This window comes from Miscanthus floridulus, chromosome 10 (genome assembly GCF_019320115.1).
Source record: "Miscanthus floridulus cultivar M001 chromosome 10, ASM1932011v1, whole genome shotgun sequence".
In the NCBI taxonomy this organism is placed as follows: Eukaryota; Viridiplantae; Streptophyta; class Magnoliopsida; order Poales; family Poaceae; genus Miscanthus; species Miscanthus floridulus.
Window position 1 is genome coordinate 80,245,005 of NC_089589.1, and position 16,060 is coordinate 80,261,064.

The window sequence follows — 16,060 nt, forward strand, 5'->3', positions numbered from 1 at the left end:
TCGTGTATACTCTGAAGAGTCATTCTTGTTTTCTATCTTTGGCTAATGAGAAATTCGGAATAGAAGATAGCTATATTTAGATAACCAAATAAAGAAGTTGTTGGATAGTATTTTTTATCAAAATCTCTATTCTTAGCAATTAAAAATGATATAAAGAGTCTTGAAGTTGCCCCACGACATAGGAGGCCGCACTAGCGAAGCAAAATTTTTACTTGATGCACACGTGCCACCAATGGTAGCAACACGCAGACATGCGTCCATGCAGGGATGAAAGACGATGCCGGTGTCGAGGAAAAAAATAGTGTGTGCCCACGAGGTTAGGGTTTGGACTGGAGCTTGGGGAACCTCTTATATCCTTCGAGCTTAGAAAGAAAGAAAGACCTAAGGCAATGGGTGGCCTGGCGATGGTGTTTGGAGGAGCGGTGAGCGAGAGGACCGAGTTTGTTTTGGTAATTGAGTAATATCTAGTAGACTAATATTTTCAATAAGTTGTGATTGAGCTAGGGTCCAGAGGAAGATGGTAAGGCTAGGAGATGATGGAGATGTTGATCAATCCATATGGAGCAAAGCTCACACTTGGAGAAGAAGAGGGAGATGAAAATAAGCTCGAAGACAAAGGTATAAGCTAGGGATTTTTATTTCGCGAACCGAGATGTATTTTCTTCTTTAATGCTATAGCTATAGTTTGATATAGAATCCATTTCTCAAAGTAAATGAAACCATTCTCTTATAAAAAATGGCTCGAAAATTTTTGTTCCACATTTTAGATTTAGGTATCATGAAAAGTGATACATAAGAAGATCGTGCATTTTAGTCATATTCATATCCATTTTTCAAGTCCATGATATAACCAAATTGGATGGATCTTTCACCCATTTAGCTAAGAAAGAATAGATGCTGAGGTGGATAATAGATCAATATGGAGATCATGAGCTACCCCATAATGAAACCGCTAGTACTCGTGAATATCAGGGGAACTCTAAAGCGAAAACGGCTATCTAGAGCCACTAGGTTTGAGCTAACTTTATATATGCATTGGACCTAGTGACGTTGTGAGGAAGCAAGCGAAAATGCTTTCAAAAATGTTTTTTTATAAGCTAACCCAGTGCCTAAGGTGAAGGTGTTCATGTTGAAACACACATTAGAGTTAGCAAATTTGAAACGTTTATGAGAAATAGGACATAGTGCAGCTTCATTGCACTCAATGGAAATGTCCGGTGCCCCTGCTGGGAAGGTCACCGGAATATACATGCATAGAGAGGGTATTGCCACCGGAATTCGGGTGGTTCACTGGAAGAAGCAGCCTGAGAAGCATTGTGCGGGATATTTGAACTTAGACACTAGAGCTCCAGTGGGTGTCCATCGGAGTTTTCCGGTGACCCCCTGGAACTCACAGTGTAGCCACCCGAGAGGGTCGAGGGCTCACCGAATTTATCTGGTGACCCTTATCGGAGAACATTGGAGCTTAACACATATAGCCATTGGAATCTCCGATGACTAGTTGACTCAGATCGAGGCTTTGAGGAGCCACTAAAATTGCCCGGTGGTGCCCTCAATAGCCACACCAGAGAAAGCGTGTCACACCCGGTTTTAAAAACAAATCGAATGCACATCACATGTATGTCAGGATCTGTTTATTCATACATGCGATGACAATATAGTGATACAAATCAGTGTTTATTACAAAAGTGATTACATATTACAAAATGACCAGAGGGTCTAAACAAAATTTACATCAAAGTTACAGCGAAGCAGGGTCTCCATCCCTGCAGGCAGCCGACCGGGGGTACACCAGCCTAGCATCGACATTGTCTTCAAAGCTACACCATCTTCTAGGGACTCCATCTTCTGGTCTAAACAATAGGGTGGGGTAGCAAGGGGGACAAAGAGGAAGGGTGAGTACATTGAAATGTACTCCACAAGTGTAGGAAAAGTATGACATGAGGGCCAACACAAGGAGAGGCTAACAAGGTTTGACACACGCGCTTAAACGACACATCCTATTTTTTCTTAAATCCTTAGCACCTAATTACTAGATAAATTCTTCCTTCTCCTCAAGAACCATTTGAACCAACACTCGGATCCCATCCGAGCCAACCAACCATTCCCTTACCAAGGGAACTACCCATCCTCAGCCACCAAGATCCACTAATCTCAAAGAAGTCCAAGCCCGCTCTTGACCATAAGCACGGTTGATATACCAGTTTTACACTCTGTAGAGATTGCACACTTTCACCATGAGTCATGTTTTCCCCATAATGCTTCACACTGCCTAGGTGCTTAGCGGGGTCTGAAAGATCCTTGTTTGGTTTTGGTAATTGAGTGACAACCTAGGTAGACTGATGTGTTTAAATGTGAGATACACATGTGATTAGGTCACAGGTACATGTGTGTGAGCAACATATGCCATGGAGGTGAAGATGGCTTGGATTTGTTGCAAGGCTCACACATATGATAAAGGAGTTCATTGCATATGAGACATGACATTGAGTCATGTGACTAAGGTGGAGAAGATCAAGACAAGACTTGGCTTGATGGACCGGTTGCAAGCGTGAAGGGCAAGTTGGAGGCTTTGGAGCGATGGACCGTGTGGCAGTGAAGCTTGAGCAAGACTTGGCGCCAATGGATGAAGGCAACGGTGAAAAGCAAGTGACGTCAAGATCGATGAACCAACAAGGTCACATGATGATATGAAGTGGATCATATCATTTGTGATATGGTTGGTGCATGTGTTGCATCAACATCGAAGGAGATAGAATGGAATACGCAAGGCAAAGATATAACCATAGGGAATTTCCTTTCACCGGTCAAATGTTGTGTAGAGAAGTGCATGACCGGATTTAGGATAGATGGCCGTACTATCAAGAGGGGCAAACTTGTTTTCATATCGGTCATCTAGTGCCACTTGAGTGATCTAACTTTGCATACGTGTTAGGATCAAGTGGCGTGGTGAAAAGAGTGCTAATCCTTTGGAAATATTTGTGAAAAGCTAACACACGTGCACAAGGTGGTGTTTCACTTGGTGGTGTTAGCACATTTGCAAAGGAGATGAATTCAGAGATGAAAAGGAGAAGAAAAGGGCAAGGTTTTGGTTTTTTGGGGGTCAGAAGTTGCAACCAAACTTGTAGCCAAATCATAGCCATTGTAGAGGGTGGCACCGCCCTTTCCGCTAGGGCGGTGCCCAAAAACAGCAGCAACACCCTTTCGTATTTTGGGCATAACTCCTAGCTCTGAACTCCAATTTCGATGATCTAGGACTTTTTGGAAAGCTAATGAAATTATCTACAAGCCTAATATGGTGGATCTCAATTTGGAGCAAGTTATGGTCACCGTAATGTCCGGTGACCATGGTGGTGTGGCACCGCCCCTTTTTCTAGAGAGGGGGGAAACTCATCGGGGGGCACTGTCACCCCTAGGGCGGTGCACCACCCCTCTATGTCTAGTGCTAGGGTCCCAACGGCTAGTTTAAAATAGCCATTGCAATTTGACCATTGGGCACCGCCACTAATGGGAACAGGGATCCCGATCTTCCGCCAGGTAGTGGTAACTATCGTTGTGGCGGAGAATGACACACCGATCCGGCTTTAGATCGAAAGATCGAACCTTGCAATCTTAACACCACAACTCCTCTGGTTATCAACCGAGACACGGATCCGGTTGACCTCGCCAAGAAGGCTAATCCCTGCAAGCACAACGAAGAACACAAGCAAGAACAAGAAAGAAAGAAACCAAATTGTAGATGAATGATTAATCTCACGAAGTTGGGGTCTTACAAACCGATGAACGGCGAAACTGTTCTTGACAGATTAATCTAAGCAAAACCTCAAAACCTAATGATGGTGGCGACCTATGATTATAAAGGTCTTAGGGTCGTCGCCTACCCTAGACATGCCCTTTAATGGGCCCAAACACGATACATGGTCCAACGGACCAAAAGACGGTGTCACAGCACCCTGGTAGATTTTGGATGCTGAATTGTTTCGATGATTCCCGTTGATTCTGAAGGGCTTTTGATATGAGACCACTTGGATTCGCTTCCTTATCAAATTAGCTTTCCAACCATATATGGATCGTTGAAAATGGAGTCTGGATGCGTCTTGGGTGACCAGTTTAAGGCAGACGGTCCTGGAGGCCGAGGCAGATTCGAACTTGAGTTGCTTTGGGCCTCCACCTCGGGGACTCGAACCGAATTAGCCTCGGGACTCCTTTTTGACTTGGACACCCTTGCTGGCCTCCTACCCCTCCATACCATGCACCAAACATGGTCATATGCATGGGTGTCATGTCCTCATCATCCTCCTCTTCTTGACGAAAAGCCATCCTCGGCGTCGATTGTGCTTGAAACTGATCCTGCACAACATAAAAGAGAACGGAGTTGCGAAGAAAAAGGGAACTGAAATAATTGTGAGAAGGAACATGACCATGTTTCCAAGTTTCTAGCATGTCATCTCGCATAAAAAATTCAGCAAGCATGTAGACTCCATGATCCGAATGCACACGATGTATGTCAACACTATCCTGCAAAAGATTAGAACAAACCAAAGACATTGCAGGAATAGATGGTCTAGCAGACATATGTAGCAACCAACAATGCTCCCCTTCTTGGAAGTGAACTTATTTCTTTGAGGAACATGAAAAAATATTTGTATTATTATGGATGCCCTCTAAACGATCATAATCTTGTACAACAAAAGGAGAATTTATATTACTACGAATGTATACTCGATGTATCATATATTGTCCCTTGTTATATTTGCGAATAACATGATATGTGTGTTTAGAAAACCAAGGCAAATCAGCATATTTAAAAAGGCTCTCCTCCAAACAATCTAGGTTACACAAAACATCAAATTCAATGTAACCCAAAGTATGTAAAGAAGACAACAGTTTGAACTCATCAGTTTTAGTAGCAATATGAATAATATGTTTATTTTCAGTACAAGTGACTGGTTCCAAAACATGTAAAACTAAAACATCATCAACCAATTCATCTTTATCACAAGGAACTTTAAGCAAATTATCATGGGACAGAGATAAATCAAGAGAGGGTTCCACTAACAATTGCTCTATGATAGCATGGTTTGTGGAAAAATTTAGTATATTAAAATAATTATCACCTTCCGTGAGTGTAGCACCATGGGCATTACCTATGTTCTCAGCAGGAGTAATAGGTGCATTGTGAAGTGATGGTTCTGAATTTGCAAATGAGGTTGTGAGCTCCTCATTTTCTTCCATGTCATCCTCTCACTTATGGACATTATCCTGCAGAAGGTTAGTCATAGCAAGAGGAATAACAACAGACTCTTCCTCTAAATGCATCAATTTCTTATGTAAATCTCTATGATAAGAAGGAGGAACAAAACGATCATGCATAGCTATCTTAAGTTCTTCCCACGTACTAGGTAAAGCATCCTGTGCAGCTAGCCCATTCCACCAAATAATGGCAAAGTCCTTAAACTCACTAGTAGCTTGTCGAACTCTATGATGCTCAGGCACAAGGTGGGCACTAAACTTTTGTTCTACCATCATCTCCCAATCAAGATATCCCTCAGCATCATAATGACCCAAAAAAGATGGTATTGTGAACTTAATCTTAGCATAAGGATCATCGGGCACTCGATGATTATTACCTTGATGGTGGTGGACACCACCCATACCTGTCGTGTTGCAGCGAAGACGTCGTTGTAATCTTGCTTGTCGGAAGGCTACTCGATCTATGTTTCTAGTGGCATCATGCACCGTGTCTTCTGGCAAGAGACCATCGGTGTTGCTGCCGGAGACATCGTTGTTGACCACCACCAAGGTTTCCAACTCAGTAACCTTGTTGGTTAGTGTGGAAATTTGTTTGTCCGACCTCTCCATGTTGTTGCCAATGTTGAGTTCAATGAGTGCGTCAATGACGGCCTTCCTGATGGCCTCATTCATCCTTTTTTGGGCATTATCTAAAGAAGCTTGCAGTTGCTCTTGGCTGACACACTCATTGAAATCCTTGGGGCTGTTATCTCTAGTCTGATCACCTCCTGCCATTGTAAACACAAAACAGGAACAAACAGTGAAGGTTATCCCTACCAAATGACTACGTGGTTGTAATGGTGTCACTTTTCTCAGCAAGTGTAAGCATCTTACCAAACTCTTACAACGTTCTTACCAACACAAGCAGTGGGCGGTACAACCGGCGGCTGGTTCGTGATACCTGTGAGGTAGTGGTACCAAGATTGCAAGGCCCTTTTTCTGTACTGAACTGAAGTATATATGTGGAGCTTGGGAGGCTTAAAATATGGTAGCAAGGAATAGCAATAATTTAATTCAGAAATTGCAAGATTGAAAAGTAGTCCCAAGCTAGTCTATGTCGCCGGCCTAAACTCATCCTACCTAGTTCAAGCAAGCAATGATGCAACTCAGCACAAGGACTCAAAAGATGCAAGCACTTCTAATTTTTTTTCTTGATGCATCTTTTTTTGCACCTTCTGCCTTTTATTCTTCTCTGATATTTTTTGTGTGTGGCTCTTTTTTTTTGCACTTTGCCTTTTGCTATTATTATTATTTTTTTCAATCAGAAAGTGCCGCAAGAAGTTTACACAATTAAAACAAGGCACTAGCAACGTGCACTGACCCTCCACAAAATAATGTGACAATAGATGGCCGAATTCCTTTTGTCGTATGTTTCCTACACCAGCTAGAAACAAAAAATAACCTAAAATTACCAAAAGGAGAACTCAGCTTTCCTTCTCAATGAATCCCGTTCGGTACAGACCCCAAGCAAAACAACGTATTTTCCTTGCTTCTCACTTCAACAGAGATCGATCTCTAATTAATGGCGATCAAAAAGTTTTTGTATTCTTTTCCTACTATCACGAAAGAAGCCAGATATGTTTACTCCAAAGGAAACTGCTATTGCGCAATAATTTTCTTCCCCTTTTTTCTGACTTGCACAAGAAACGTCAAGCTACAGCCATGGAGATGAAACTGAGATCTCACAGTGCACTCTATACTAGATATTCGTGGTTGTAGAATATGCCAAGCACAAAGACGCAAACTCACTCAAATTAAAAGAAGAGGAAAATCTAAACCACCGAGGTATTATTGACCACCGGCGGCCAACTTTAGGTGCTCGAATAGACTCAAACAAGACCAACGACTCGATTAAACACAACAACATGATGACCTACGAGGGACAATGGTTCAATAAAGAAAACTTAAGTTAAAAATATTGCAATAGCACAACGGGTGATGGGATATGAGAAAAAAAACAACGATGAACACAAATATTTTTGTGGGGCAATTTTCTGGATTTATAGGACAAAGACAAAATAAAACTAGGGTAATGATAAACCTGACGATAATACCTAAAGCTCTGATTATTACTTAATGGGAACGGGGATCCTGATCTTTCGTCAGGTAGTGGTAACTATTATTGTGGCGGAGAATGACACACAGATCCGCCTTCAGATCGAAAGATCGAACCCTGCAATCTTAGCACCACAACTCCTCTAGTTATCAACCGAGACACAAATCCGGTTGACCTCGCTAAGAAGGCTAATCCCTTCCTGCGTAACGAAGAACACAAGCAAGAATAAGAAAGAAAGCAACCAAATTATAGATTAATGATTAATCTCATGAAGTTGGGGTCTCACAAACCGATGAACGGTGAAACTATTCTTGATAGATTAATCTAAGCAAAACCCCAAAACCTAATGACGGCGGTGGCATATGATTATAAATGTCTTAGGGTCATCGCATACCCTGGACGCAACCTCTAATGGGCCCAAACATGATACACGGTCCAACGGACCAAAAGACGATGTCGCAGCACCCTGGCAGATTTTGGATGCTGAATTTTTTCGATGATTCCCATTGATTCTGAAGGGATTTTGATGTGAGACCACTTGTATTGGCTTCCTTATCAAATTAGCTTTCCAACCATATGTGAATCATCAAAAACGGAGTCTAGAAGCGTCCTGGGTGGCCAGTTTAAGGCAGACTGGTCCTGGAGACCGAGGCATACTCGAACTTGAGTTGCTTTGGGCCTCCACCTCGGGGACTCGAACCGAATTAGCCTCGGGCCTCTTTCTTGACTTGGACACCCTTGCTAGCCTCCTACCCCTCCATACCATGCACCAAACATGGTCATATGCATGGGTGTCATGTCCTCATCAGCCACCCCTTGTCCGGTGCCTGCACGTTGCTGTCTGGTGACCACGCAGAAATGTGCTACTTGGCTCCAATAGCTCTATTTGGCTTGGGACTATAAATAGAGGAAGAGCTCGGGCTTGGATAAAGTTGAGCATCGTGGGGATGTGTTGCCCTTGTGTGTGCTTGGTTTACGAAGCCTCTAACTCACTTGTGCTTGCGAGAAGTGCGAATCCATTGCGATTGAGTGATTCTAGTGCGTTGCATTGTGAGATTGCATCGAGTGGCACTAGGTGTTCAAGTTACAAGCTGGTGGTCTTTGTTACTATTGGAGGTTGCCACTTTCTAGATGGCTTGGTGGTGGTCTCCATCGAAGCACACAAGGAAGATTGTGCGGTGCTCCGGAGAAGTGATTGTGAGGGGTGTTGTGCTCGCCCCGCAGGAGCCGCAAAGAGCAACTCTAGTAGAGTGTGTTATTGAGGTACCCTCACTTGGCTCGTGAGGTTCTTGCGGTGCCCGATATGTGGGCTTGGTGAGGTGCCAATTAGCCTCCGAACCATCAAGTGAATAGTCGACACAACCGAGACTAGCGTGTTGGCAAGCACGTGAACCTCGGGATAAAAATCATCGTGTCATTCTTGTCTTCCCATTTGGTTTGCATCCTCGTTACACAAGCTTGTATTTACTTTCATTTACATTGTGCTTGTATAGTTGCTCTTGTAATTAGCTAGCTTGTGTAGCTTGCTAGTTATCTTCTTGATTGTGTAGCATAGAAGTAGCTCCCTTGCGTGACTAATTTGGTTTGAGTAACCTTGTTAGTCACATTGCTTAGCTTGTGTAGCTAAGTAATTTGAGCTCTCTAATTTGGCATTGGTTGCCTTGTTATTGAGCATTGCTAGTGAGCTTAGGTGGCTTTATGCTTTTGCTTACTAGATTGTGTAGGAGCTCCTCCGGTTGCTTGAAGTACTAGTTGCATAGATTTGTGTGACCTTGCTTCTAGAATTGATTAGGTGAGCTCTAGCTAGCCCAACACCCTTGTTGCCTAATTAGGATCTTTATAAGGTGCTTATGAACTTAGATAGAGGGGTGTAGTCTTGGCTAGACCAATAGTTTTAATTCGGTATTTGTTTCGGTTAGCCGACGTGTTTAGAAAGGACTATTCACCCCCTCTAGTCCACCATCTCGACCCTACAAGGTCACACTACAAGACCTTTATAAAGCCCCTCCAAGCCTATTTTACACCTCCTCTAAGGTTTCACTGCTAATAGTGGGTACCAACACCACTACAGAAGCCCCCTCTTGAGCCACAAAAACTGACCCGATGTAGCATAACTTAGAGGAAACTAATTACTTAGCCAGGTCCATCCCATTCTAGCTTAATGGCTACGCTGTTAAGCCAGGTTATAGGCTTCAAGAACCGATCCTTAGAATACAAGTAGGAACTAGCACAAACCCATTCCACCATTTCTAACTTTCCACCAGAAAACATTTACCCAAAAATCTGGCACATACCACCACCAAAACCAACCATCCTATCAGATTCCCTAATCACCATGTTGCTAAAAAGATTACCATCCCAAGGTTACATAGATCATTAATCAGGATTAAATTATAACCTTCCCATCCCAAGGTTGCGGCTAAGCATTGACTTCTACCCATCCAAACCAGGTTTCAAGGATGATATAACAAGTTCTAGTAAACCCTAACATGGGATTCAAATTATGACTTTGCATTCAACTAATGGTTGTTGGTATTTATTAACGCACAAATAAATCTACAAGCGCATGGATACCGCTGTAGCTTTCACCCAGAAGTATTTGTTAGGATAAATAGGAGCATAGAGAGGATAACTAAGGTTCTCTTGTTCTGACTTCGGTAAGCTATGTCTTCTACTATTCAACTAGGGACATTACTAGGGGAAGACACCAGCAGATGATGCTTTCCTTCGCAACCGGGTCCTACTTGTCCCATAGACGGGAGGTGGACTACAAAGCATTCAACGAGGCTATAAGAGTTACCCTCGTGAGCTACCACCGATTTGGAATGCAGGGTGCATCCATGATTAACCTAAGTCTAAGCACCACGCTTACACTTATGATTAATACTTTACTCCCTCTAGAACAGGAATAAAGCACTCAAGAGAGTCGTGAACCTGAAGAACAATATAAATAAGATGCTTACTTGAATCAAAAGTTGATTACCAGAGATATCTCAGAGGCAAGCTCAAATAGAACTTGGATCCACCAAGGTACAAGCCATAGAGAGAGAGCACCGACAGGCTAGCATCTTCTCCAAACTCTTCCCTCACTCTCTATCTCACTATTTCTATTTATAAGACTAGATCCTATAGAGAACTAATCTTCTCTTGATAGCTGGCTCTGATCCTGATAAGGAGGATATAAATTAGGGTTTTAGGATGGCTCTAGGGAGGGGGTAGGGGCACCTTATATAGGGGAGATGGAGTAGGGGGCAAGGCATTTCCACGTCGTCGATCCGTGTCAACTCCCTCGATCACCATTGGATGAACCGACTTAAAAGGACGGCATAGATGCAATCTAGGAGGTGGTGGAGAACTGACATTCAAAGGAGAGGCTAACCAGGGGGGCACAGGCTAGCCAGCCTAGTGGTGGGGCTAGCCGACCCTACCTGGCAGCCCCTTGGCCCCCGCTTTGGTGGTTTGACTCCTAGAGTCTTCTGGAACCTTCTGGAGTTGTTTTTATCGCGGATAATTACAATTAAATGTGATGTTTAGGTCTACTTTGATGGTTTTCTGTATAAACCCTCCTGCAAACATAGATTCATCAAAACTCATGGAATTTATTAGTTTAAACCCCTATACCTATGTTTGGTGATGGAATTAAGCATATATATGCATGTTATGCTGATGGTTTATAATTGGTGTTAGTGACCGTCAACAAGCTCCCCCAAGCTTACCCTTTGACAGTCCCTGAGCATAGCTAAACTTAGCAATGGATCAAGAGTTGCTACTATGCTTTCACGCCTCAAAAGTACACAGACGTTCAATCAAGAATTCTCCTCTAGATTAGAATAAACTGATCTAACTTTCAAACTCACCCATATTACCTTCAATTATGGGGCTTCTTAGCCTTCACTTGGGTCTTGAGCAATTGAAAGACAGAATGATCAAGTCAAGTACAATGTCTCAAGTTCTTTGTTTCACTATTGTCCTAGAGTTTTTATAAGTTTTCAAAATAAAACTCAGAGATTCCATTGTATGACACTCTTAAGTCTCTCAATATATATGGTATTTCTGGATCCTCACCAAGGCAATAAAGATGTTATGCCTTTTTCTCTTCCTACCACTAAGGCTTATGTGGAGTTCATAGGTAGGGAGAAAGCTAGAGCATACTTGCAATGCATATATTATAAAGTCAAACAACGGATTCAAAGAGAGTTGAGTCATACAATCAAATCAAGATGTGCATGTGTGTGGATATATGGTGGCTAACCTAATTTTACTATGCTCCTTGAAAACATATCTCTCTTTTGAAACTTGGAAATAATTGCAAGAGAACAGGGGCTATCTTATTCATCTCTCTTTTTTCAGGTGGGCATCTAAGTATCCCTTGTTTTAAATATCTCGGACACTTTTGTGTCCATTTTTTCAACTCCTTTTTTTATTCTTCTCTTTTTATGAATAACTTTTGCATAGCCTCATGCCTCTTTTCTACAACAAAACTTTTGAGAGATAGCAACAAGAACTTGGAGCATTTATTTTGAGTGAAAACCTAGCAAGCATGTTTTTGTGTTCACTCCCAGTGTAGGAGTAAAACATTTTTGGGTGGATCTAAATGAAGGCATGTTTTTGCGCCAACCCCCAGTGTAGGAGTAGTGCATATGTGGGTGGTGTGTACGTGATCTTGATTTTAAGAGCATGACAAACCTCTCATAAGGGTCAACAAAGCTCAACAAAACTCAATGCAATACAAGTAGTATATATGTGAAAGTTTTTTTAGTCTAAATAACATGTACGGCTCTGGTGGGAATTCAAGCTTTGTCATACAGGAACTCATCATATAGCGTTTTTGTGTTTTTCAAAAAGTAAATCTCCACAACTTTAGTGCCACTTGGAACAAGATAAACAGTAGCTCAGACCTTCTCTTATCATATCTGTTAATTACCTAGACTTAGATCAAGCATATGCTACCCACGAGTTTTCAATTCAGAGTAAATCTTTATATCAAAACAATCTTATCAAAAACTCGGAAGAATTCAAGGCTGAAAACTAGGTACTTGAAAGGAATTACAATAGAGCAACTATTCATCACTTCCATTTAAGAGATTATTCTAAGTCCTCTTTATTTTATTCAACTCTTAAAAACAAATTAAAGCAAACTAGACACACCTTTTTATTTTGTTTTTAATTTTACTAAATCAAACATTATGACTAAAGCAAAGATAAATTTTTATTTTATTTTTCATTTATCATTTTTTTAACTATTTAAAAGAAACTAAAACTAAAACAAAAGGGGAAAGAATACTTACCTAGATACACAGGAGTGTTTCTCCGTCAAGCTAGCTCTTTCGGTGAGGGTTCGGTGTCGTAAGTCCTTCGAACCGGACTCCTCCTTCTGAAGTTCATTGACCAAATACCTCGGTTTACTCTGAAAGGATTCTTGTGATGATGCATCTAATGGTCATGTCACCTTCTGCCAAACCCATCTTGGGTTTTGGATTTGGGTTGTCAGGTTCAAAACTTTCACTTGTAGAAATTGGAGAATTAACTAACTCCCCCATACTTTGCTTGAAGTGTGTCCTGCTCATAAAGACAAGGTAGAGATCAAGTGCATGGGCGCAGCCCTATTTAGGCCACCTCGATCCGATAGAGGTAGGAAGACTACCTCGGTGAGCTTCGCCTCAGCGAGAGACATGCCGTGCGCTAGATGGAAGAAGGAGAAGAGCCCCAGGAGCTATTGGTCATGTCTGCCTCACCGGGCCGCCACGCCCCCATGCCGCCATCATGTCGTGGATGTTCCCGACGATCCCAGCCACCTCGCAGGACGAGGAGAGGCCGATGGTGTCCGCCGTCACCCAATGAACATAGCCACGCTGATAGTTGAACCTAGGACCTACCCTAGCCCTAGTTTCCCCGGAGCCGAGAGCTCGCCGGACCACCACTGAGTCCGCCGTCACGCTGCGGACTCTGCCGTAAGTTTTGGTCACCAGCGCCACCACCTACGGATCTCACCAAGACCCCAATCGAAGGAAAGCAGGCGCCTATTTGCCCTGGTCACACTTACCCACAGCGCCACCGCGTCCGCCATGCCCGCCGTCATAGTAACTGATGCTGTCAAGCCCTAAGGTCGCGCCTAGCCCCTTAGTCGCACTCGTCGGATCGTGAGGGAGCCAACGGAGTTTGCTGGAGCTTCACTGACGCCTCGAGAAGCCTCGCCGTCGACCCCACGCTGTTGCCGTCCGCCGTGAAGCTAACGCCAACCGTCTAAAGCCCCAAGGTGCCGCTATGGCCCCTCGGTGGATTCGCCTCGACCCTGCGATGCCGTAGATGCCCTTGGTAGCCCCGCCAGACCTCTATAGCGCACAGCTGAGCCAGCTCGCCGTCGGTGAGAATGCCGCTGTGGGAGGAGGAGGAGCAGTCGCCGCGCCCCGCCTTTCCCCGCCCGCGCCTGGTCCACTGTGAACCAGAGAGAGAAGAGGGAGGGGTGGACCTAGTTCACCATGGACCCAGCCAGCGGTCCATGGACCCACGCTACGAGTCCACCGTGAGCCACACCCGTAGGCCAAGCCTAGCAGTAGCCCGCACACGCCACATGGCCAGCCCGCTTGGCCAACATGTGTCCGGGCCGGCCTAGCCCAACCCGGCCCATTACCCGGCCCGCCAGACCCAGTCAACGTTGACCATTGGCTGGTCAACGATGACCATTGACCTAACCCCACCTGTCAGCGACTGCGCCGCCCTGTCGAATTAGAAAGCGCCATGTGTCAAGCCCGGGATTAATCTGTCTCTTTTTCTTTTCAGAAATTGATTTAAATTTAGAAAATTCATAGGAAATCCATTCGACCTCAGAAAAATATGAAACCAGTGTCCAATTTTTTTCTAAAATTAAGCTCTACGTCTTAGGATTATGTTTGAGTATATTTGGATCTTTTGAATTTCTATTGATTCTTTGTGATCATCTATAGGAGTTGCTTATCGTGGCTATATGTCTCATTTGGTAGACCCGGAGGAGCAACAGACTAAGGAGGACTATGACTACACCGATGAGCTTGGAGATGACCTGACTACAGGTGCCACGTCCCACCCAACCTCATAGAATCCTATTAGACATGCAATAATGTAGCTGCTAGTGCTTTATTTTATGCAAATGATATATGATAGGTTGCATGGCAGACTTGCTTGAAGCCTTTACCTTGACACAACCTTTACCCCTGCACACCCATTGTTAGGATAGACGCTCGCTTATTACTCGCTACTTGTTTCTACTATGCATTATATCTGTGATGTGATGCTTGGTGGGAATTGTTTGTGAGTGGCTATGGTATGGGATGCCAATTTGGTGGTAATAACTTGGGGAGATCTTGGCACGCGTCTTGGGTGTGTGGTGAGGGTTGAGTCGACCAGACAGGATTCTACAATGAGACTTTGGATGAGTCTTGCCGGGGGGGTGGATCCTAGGCATTCCCTACGTGAGGTACCTGTGGCGGGTACATGTGAGAGGAGCATGTCCTGAGGAGGTGACTCTCCATGGGGCAAGTCCCCGGGATGGAGGTGCTATTGAAGCACGTGGTGTTGGTTATCCCCATTTGAGACGATGTCTTGTCTAGTCCCCCTAAGGACTGGTATATCGAGAGAACCAGATCTTAGGACCCTTCGTACACACCACTCATCCCTGAATGGGTGGGGGACGGATGTTGACCTACTAGGGCGGTGCCACTACTGTTAGGTTGTTAGCAGACAGTGTAGGGAGGTACGAGCATATGGCTCATACCCTCCTAAGACAACATAGTGACCTCTGGTGGCCCGGTACTATGTCTCACAGTCTCAGCGTGCTAGTGGAACTCTAGGGTGGCCCAGGGCTGAGTGGCAGGGTGGTATCGCACTAGTTTGGAAGACAACCCGGTATCAGCCTAGACGGGGGTCTCCGTCGATGATGGTGATCTTGTGGATTTCTAGGTGTACATGCTCTACAGAGTTGATCGATCTATACGTATAGCCATGTCCACGGATATGGACATTCCTATGACCTACGCTTCCCTTGATTAGAGAGTGGAGTCCTTTCTTCTCTTTCTCCTGGGTTGATATTGGTTTTTGGCGTTGGTCGTTGAGGCAAGGCACGAGAGGGAGTTGTCTTTGCCGCCTAGAAGTGAGAGTGTGGTGAGATGTGTGTGATGGGATCGGTGGATAAGTATGGATGAGATGGGTTTAAAACTTGATGAATTATTATAAAACTTGATTATACTTGTATAGGAAAAACCACAGCCATAATTAGGTGTTTTGCTCTACCCTTGCATTCCACTACCACAAAGCAAATGCAAAGCATAGGGTTGGACCTAGTGGCCAGTATAAATCATACTAATAATTGTTTGGCAGGTCCTGAGTCTGAGTATGACTTCTAGGGAGATGATTGGGAGGATTAGAGATCTTGTTCTTTGCTCGAGTTTGGTTCCTGAAGATGGAGTCAATGTCCACTGCCGTTCTACCTGATGTTGTTCCAGATGCTTGTGCTCTGTGTGATTCCACCATGTGACAATGTAATAATGAGTAAACCTTGCTATTTGTACTCTCTATAAGATAGGTACTCGATATATGACTATGATATCGACAGTTATTCGATAAATATGATGGAATGACCATCTGGGACTATCACGTTATGGTTCGACTCTGTGGATTTCCCTTCGTGGAAATCGGGATCGTTTCAGTTGCCAACAAGCAACCAGACCTCGGGAAAAA